At 36.4% G+C, this 7,529-nt stretch overlaps 1 long non-coding RNA gene across 1 annotated transcript; it reads left to right on the top strand.

Annotated features, from left to right (window-relative positions):
* Positions 1 to 456: 456 nt before the first annotated feature.
* On the top strand, positions 457 to 7,529 carry LOC143649352 (uncharacterized). Its single transcript, XR_013158952.1, has 3 exons — positions 457 to 532; positions 6,495 to 6,543; positions 6,935 to 7,529. It is a non-coding gene; the product is annotated as an uncharacterized LOC143649352 (long non-coding RNA).

Below are 7,529 nucleotides of genomic sequence, written 5' to 3'. Positions count from 1 at the left end.
GAGTTTGGATTTGGACTTGTCACCTGTTTTAGTTTGGTAATTCTGCTGGGAAAGCAATATACCAGAAATGGGTTGGCCTTTATAAAGGAAATTTATTAAGTTACAGGTTTACAGTTCTAAGGCCATAAAAACATCCAAACTAAGGGATCCAGAAAAACATACCTTGACTCAAGAAAGGCCAATCTGGGAAGGCATGTGGCTGCATCTGCTGGTCCTTTGGCTCCTGGTTTCAAACAGCTTCCTGGTGGCATTTTCTTTCTGCATCTCCAAACGTCTCTGTGTCAGCTCTGAAGCTTTTCCAAAATGGTTTCCTCTTAAAAGGACTCCAGTAAGTGACCCGTTTGAATGGGTGGAGATACATCTCCATGGAAACCACTTAATTGAAAGGTCCCACCCACAATTGTGAGTCACATCTCCATGGAAACAACTTAATGAGAGAGATCCCACCCAAAAGTATTGAATCAGGATTACAGAACATGGTTTTCTGGGGTACACAACAGTTTCAAACTGGCACACCAACCTCCACAGCCATGTAAGTCAATTCCTTATAGCAAATCTCTTTTTATATATGCATGTATACCTTATAGATTCTGTTTCTTTGACTAATATAGAGTTTGGTACCAAGAGTGGTCTTTAAGAAACAGAATCCTAATGATGAGTTTTCTGAATGGATTCTGGGGTTTTGAAGTTGGTTAATAGAATGTTAGAATCTTTAATATAGGTTACCAGTGGCTGAGTTGAGTGTAGGAAACATTTAGTTAATTAATATTTAGTTAATTAGTTAATATTTGAGTTGTACAAAGTTTCTACTTGGGATGTTTGTAAAATTTTGGTAATGGATAGTGGTGGTGGTACCACAACATTGTAAATGTAATTAAGAGCACTGAATTATGTATGTGAATGTGGTTAAAAGGAGAAATTTTAGGCTGTATATATGTCACTAGAATGAAAATTTTAAAAGAAACATAGAGCAGTACAAAATAGTGAACCCTACTGTAAAAAATAGACTATAGTTAAATGCACTATTATCATTAACAGTGTAATTATAAAAATGTCTTTCATGAATTGTAACAAGCATACCACACCAAAGCAAGTGGTCAGTGATAGAGTGGTGTATTAGAACTCTGTATTTTATATATGACCTTCCAGTAAACCTATTCTCTAATATAAACAAGAATAAAAAAATTAAAACATATCCAGTCACTAGATTTTCAACAAAGATACAAAGCCGTTCAATGGGGATAGTAATACTTCCAACACATGATGCTGGAGCAGTTGAATAGCCACATGTACAAAAATAAACCTGAACCTTTACCTCATAACATATACCAAAATGTAAGTTCAAAAACTTTTAGAAGAAAACAGGTGAAACCTTAGTCATATTAGGAAAAGATTTCTTACATAGGAACTAAATGGAATCATCATCATGAAAGATTAAAGAGTCTCAAAAGCATAGCTGTTTTGCAAGCAAGAATATAATTCCATATTATGTCCTAAAAATTACAATATATTGTTTCATGAAAAAAAAGTGTCAAAATAGTATGAGTACGCAGCTATGTAAAACATAAAATAATTTCTGTATGTATGGAAGTATATGGAACAATGAAAGGATTATACCAAATAGTCCTCTGGAGAAGGGGAACATATGTGGAAGTGTGCAGGGTTGTAAAATGAAACAGCCTTTCGCTTCCTACTCTGTATAAATTAGGGTAAATTGCAGTTTTTATAATGTACATGTTCAGTTTTTGAAATAAAAAGAAACACTGTCAAAGTAGGTCATTTCATAAGAACTCTGTCTTAACAAGAAGAGTGTTTAGTAAGTACACGGAAATAGGAATTGAACGAACATCTTTTCTCAAGAAACTCCCCAACTGCTGAAAGGAATTGGTAAAGAGAAGACAATTGATGATAAAATGTAACAATTCTGGGAGACTGATTCCAACTGGCCTCTTCATTTTAGGCTGTGTGCTGGTTTGAAAGGATGTATGTCCCCTAGAAAAGCCACGTTTTAATCTAAATCCCATTTCATAAAGGCAGAATAATCCTTATTCAATACTGTGTATTTGAAACTGTAATCAGATCATCTCCCTGGAGATGTGATTTAATCATGTTGATAAACTGGATTAGGTAGAGGCATGTCTCCACTCATCTGAGTGGGTCTTGATAAGTTTCTGGAGTCCTACAAAAGAGGAAATATTTTGGAGAATGAAGGAGATTCAGAGAGAGCAGAGCAGAATGACATAGCCACAAGAAGCAGAGTCCACCAACCAGCGACCTTTGGAGATGAAGAAGGAAAATGCCTCCCGGGGAGCGTCATGAAACAGGGAGCCAGGAGAGAAAAGCTAGCAGATGATACTGTGTTCGCCATGTGCCTTCTCACTTGAGAGAGAAACCCTGAATTTCATTGGCCTTCTTGAACCAAGGTATCTTTCCCTGGATGCCTTAGATTGGACATTTCTGTAGACTTGTTTTGATTGGGACAATTTCTCGGCATTAGAACTGTACACTAGCAACGCATTAAATTCCACTTTTTGAAACCCATTCCATTTATGGTATATTGCATTTCAGCAGCTAGCAAATTAGAACACTCACTGACTACACTATAAATTCCAAGTTTATAGTGTAAGAGGGGAAGAGCCATGTCTGTTTTGTTCACCTCTGTTTCCCCAGCACCTAGGCCAGAAATTGGCACACAGTAGGTGCTGTGTTGGACGAATGAATGTGTAAGTGGCTGAGCTTAGCTAATTGAAGGAATAGTGGAATCCATGTCAAAACAGACCATTCTCTTAGCTATGCTAAGATTTTCACTAATTTTGGCTACTGAAGAAAGAAACTAAAATTAATATCTGAACTCGCTTCATGATCCCAAATATATTTTTGCCATGTATGAATATGTTATTTGTCTTTATCAAAATATTTCCACCTAAATTATAATTCACTTGCCCTATAATTAGTAAACATTGTATGATAGCTATTTTTAAAAATTTATCAAAATTTTCATAAATATTCAATGAGTATTAGTGGATGCAATCAAAGTGGACTCATCTGTAGCCTTGTCAATTTTGAAAGCACTTAATCTGCTGAATGGTGTTAGAGGTTTTCTAAAAATCGTCATTGTCCCTGTGATTTTCCCAGTTTCTCCTTGTCATTTTGTCTGGTTTTGCTGAATATGTTTGAAAGCTATTTTGTTGTATTAGTAGATATTTTCATTGCATTATTTATTGTACAGTATCACTTTTCATCCCTATTAATGCTCTTACGTCAAATTCTATTTGCTTTTATCTTCATATTACTCTGTCAGTAATCTTTTGGTAATGATAGACTGTAGTCGGGCTGGCAGTTGAAGGGAGTAACTACAGAGGGAGACAAGCAAACACTGATTGAAATGACTTTACATATCTTGATTGTGTACACTTGTCAAAATTGATCAAACTGTACACTTAAAATGCATGCATTTTATTGTATGTAAGTGATTCATCAACAAAGTTGATTTTTAAAGGAAAAAAAACTCAAGACTGTACTGAAATGGATTATGTAATTCTAATTAGTAAGAAATTGCCTCTGTCAAAAATCATGGGGTACTTTCTTTAAGATTCATCTAGACAAGACCACAAGTGACTAGCAGGGAAAATCAAAGCAGCCTTAAACAGAGACCACCCATTTGGCCAGTTTCATTCAAGTTGTCATCTCCTCTGTTCTTTTGGACTCTTCCCTGCCCCAAGCTTTTTTGCCGGATCCCAGTTCAGTTTGACCTGAGACTTCAAATCTCTTTCTGCCACATCTTGGCTACCTACCTTTGATCCATCTGCCAGAGTCTGATTTTCGGCCTCCATACTTGGAATACTCTGTCACTTCTCCTCGTGGTACAAAAAGGTTGAAAATAAAAGAATGGGAAAAAATTATATCAAGTGAACAAAAACAAAAGAAAATTGGTGTTACTCTATAAATTCCAGACCAAAAATACATACACTTCAGAAGAAAAAGAATTTTAGGAATGAAGATGATTACTACATTACAATAAAGGGTGAATTACTGAAGAATATATAGCAGTTTTCAATCTACATGGCCCTAATAACATAGCTTCAGAAATCTAGGGAAGAAACTGGTAAATCCACCACCATCATGGAAAGATTTCAACACATCTAGCTGAATTGTTGATAGTTCAAACAACCAAAAGAGTATAGAGGATCCAAACAATATAACAAATTTTACAAAATTGACCTATAGAGATTTAAGCATCTCACAGCTAGAGAAAATACATTTTCCTCAAGTACATTTGGAACAGTATAAAAGTTCATCAAATATTAGCATGTCAAAAGCTTTACCATATCAAAGTTATATATCATGCATAGCATAATCTCTCATAAAATAACTACAGATTACTTAGAACTTAATTACAAAAAGATAAATAAAATCCCATATATTTAGAAATTTTAAAATACACTGCTAAATAACTCATGGGTTAGAGGAGAACTAATGGTGAAAATTAAAAAAACATATAGAACTGAATGATCCTGAAAACACATCTCAAATAAGAATAGTGTTTTGAGGGAAACAGTCTTAAATACTGGTATTAGAAAATAAGAAAGGATGCGTTTTGTGTCTATCTTCAGGCAATAAGAAAAAGATCACTGAATAAATGCAAAGAAAGTAGAAGAAATATTATTTAAAATTAGAGATCATAGAAAATAATGATACAATAGAGAGGTGAAACCAAAAGTTGATTCTTTTAAAATGTTTTTTAAAAAGAAAACTAGCATTGCAAATTTTGTCAAGGAAATATGTGAAAAATGAAAAAGGGTCACAAATAAATAGTATTATGAATGAAAATGGCATATAATTAAAAATATAGCAGATTAAAAAGATAATAAAAAGATAATAAAGTCATCTTTATGGCAGTAAATTTGAAAATTTAGTTGAAATAAATTCCTAGAATGAACTCAAAGGGAAATTAAGACTGAATGGTCTTATACACTTTCTATTGCAACATAATGTTGAAGTGTTCAAGTGTGATTTTTTATGTTGCAGGCACTGAATCCCTTGAACTCTGCAATTATCTGATGGGCACTTTATCACCCTGTCTGTTGAGAAAGGGTGGTCAAAGATCCAGCAAAATTTAAGATGGGAAAGAGAAGGAGGAGGAATCCTCAGCAAGTATAATTTTAGGTTCAGTTAGTGTACATGGTCATGCCCCATATCAGAAGCTTCAGGAATCAGCAAGAAAAGGATATTCTTTAAGGAATGAAGCTCGTATCTCATGGTTCCAACCAGACTCGGAAAGCACTGGCAAAGAGAAGCCATGAAAGAGCCAGAAGGAATGTACGCTTGACCTGTGTTATCCTCTGTCTCTGGCTGACACGGTGTTTAGCCCCGTTTTTCAAAACTGTCAATAGGCAAGTGTTTTGTTTCTCATCCCAAGTGCCACGTTCCTCTGGTATATTGCGTTCAGGCTGCCTTAGCCAACTAAAACAATCATTCAGTCACATGTGCTAGTAACTGAGGTTACATGTTAAAATGTCAAGCACTGTGTCAGTTAGTAAGCTGCCAGAATGCACAGCTTTTTAGAAGGGGAATTTAATAAGTTACAAGTTTACAGTTCTAAGGAAGTGGAAGTGTCTAAATTAAGGCACCAAGAAGAGGTTATGTTCACTCAAGAAAGACCAATCGGGCTGGAGCAGCTCTGTAGCTGGGAAGGCACGTGGCTGGCATCTGAATATCGTCTACAAGCCCTGCAAACCCAGTGACCAGCCATGCCCAACAGTGAGCCAGTGGATCATCTGTAGTTCCCTAAACTCAGCAGAAAGCCTCACAAACCCACGTGGTTCCAGCCTCCCACTGCACTGAGCTCCTTGTGAGGTCAGGACTGGGGACAGGACCTTAGTCTACAGCTCAGCTCCTGTTGGGAGAATGGCTACCATCGATTCCAGCTCTCCATGAACACAGAAAACAGACATGTGGCTGGATATTGAAATGTGCTCACACCGTCCCAGGGCTTCATCCCAGTGAGGATTAACCATTATGTCATGCCTGGGCGAGGGTGAAATCGAACAGACCTCACAGCAAAGGAGATCTGTCTCTTGACCCAGCGCAGGGCGGACAGAACGCCTTTTCAAAGCAGAGTCCCTCGACAGAGACACGGGGTTTTAACTCTCTTCCTCAGTGCCCATCAGACAGCACTCCTACCTGAGAAGTGGAGCAGTGCTGACGTATTAAGGGGATCAATATTAGTATTCCTAGTCCCATAAATTAATGAAATTGATAATGCCAGGGCTCAGGGAAGTTAAAGCTTCTCAAAAGGTATTTTGGCTGAAAATGCAGGAGGATTGGACACTATTTTCTTTCAGGACCCTCAAGTCATTTAAGGGCTTCATTGATTTCTGGCATTCAGCTTTGCTAGCGAGAAGTTGAACACCTAATTCTTGTTTCTTTGCAGATAACTTTTTTCCTTTCAGAAAGCTTTTAGAATCTATTATCTCTGTGTTCTGAAATTTTAGGATGATGAGCCTCGTTGGAAAGGGTTTAACTTAACTGTCCTCCAAGCAGGTAACTAATTACGACAACTTCAATTGTTAAATTATGTCTCCTTTCCTCACTGAGCTAAAACGCAAAATTTATCATGTCTTTAACACACATATATATTTGGACTTGTTTCTGGAACTTTTATTCTTTTTCACAGATCTATTTCACTATTCCTCTGCTAGAGATACACTATTTTTATTAATTTAATGTCAATTTTTAGAATCTGACATGGCATGTGTCTTCACGGTACTCTTTTTTTTTTCCAAGTTTTCTTCATAACATCGTACTTATTTTTCTGTATTCATTCCATAGTAATTTCCAATTCCAGAAATAAATTCTCTTCAGAATTGCATTGTTTGTACATAGTATCTTCAAAAATGTTGGTATTTTGTTAATATCATGTCTTCCCATCCAGGAACATGACATATCTCTGCATTTCATCAAGTTGGGTTTGATGTCTGTATTAATGAGGTTCTCCAGAGAAGAAGAATCAATTTGATATGTATATATGTAAGAGATTTATTAAAGGAATTATTGGGATTTGTCAGACCAAATTCTACAGGGCAGGCAGCAAGTTGGAAATTTCAAAAACAGTGACTCTGAAACTTAGCTTATTTGAACCCTGTAGGGCAGGCTGCGAGTGAAAACTCCAGTGAAGGTGAATGAAAACCCCAGGAAAAGTTGGCTTGGCTGATAAAAAGGCAGAATTTCTTCTTTAGGAACTCCAGTCAATTGGATGAGAAGACTCTCCTCATTGCTGAGGGCAGGCTCCTTTGTTGTTTGTAGATGCAATCACCGTAGATGCAATGAACTGACTAATGATGTAAACCCATCTATGAAATACCCTCACAGTAACTATCAGTTACCTGTGTTTGCTTGACCAAACAACTAGACACCATACTCTAGCCAAGTTGACATGTGAAATTAAACATGGAAACGTCCTTCGTTTCTCTATTGATGTAATAAGATGGCTTAGTAAAAGAGACCTTTCAAAATCAATAAGCCATCCA

Source organism: Tamandua tetradactyla, chromosome 11, assembly GCF_023851605.1.
Source record: "Tamandua tetradactyla isolate mTamTet1 chromosome 11, mTamTet1.pri, whole genome shotgun sequence".
NCBI lineage: Eukaryota > Metazoa > Chordata > Mammalia > Pilosa > Myrmecophagidae > Tamandua > Tamandua tetradactyla.
Note: the sequence above shows the minus strand (reverse complement) of the source record. Positions and strands in the feature narration are given on the sequence as shown.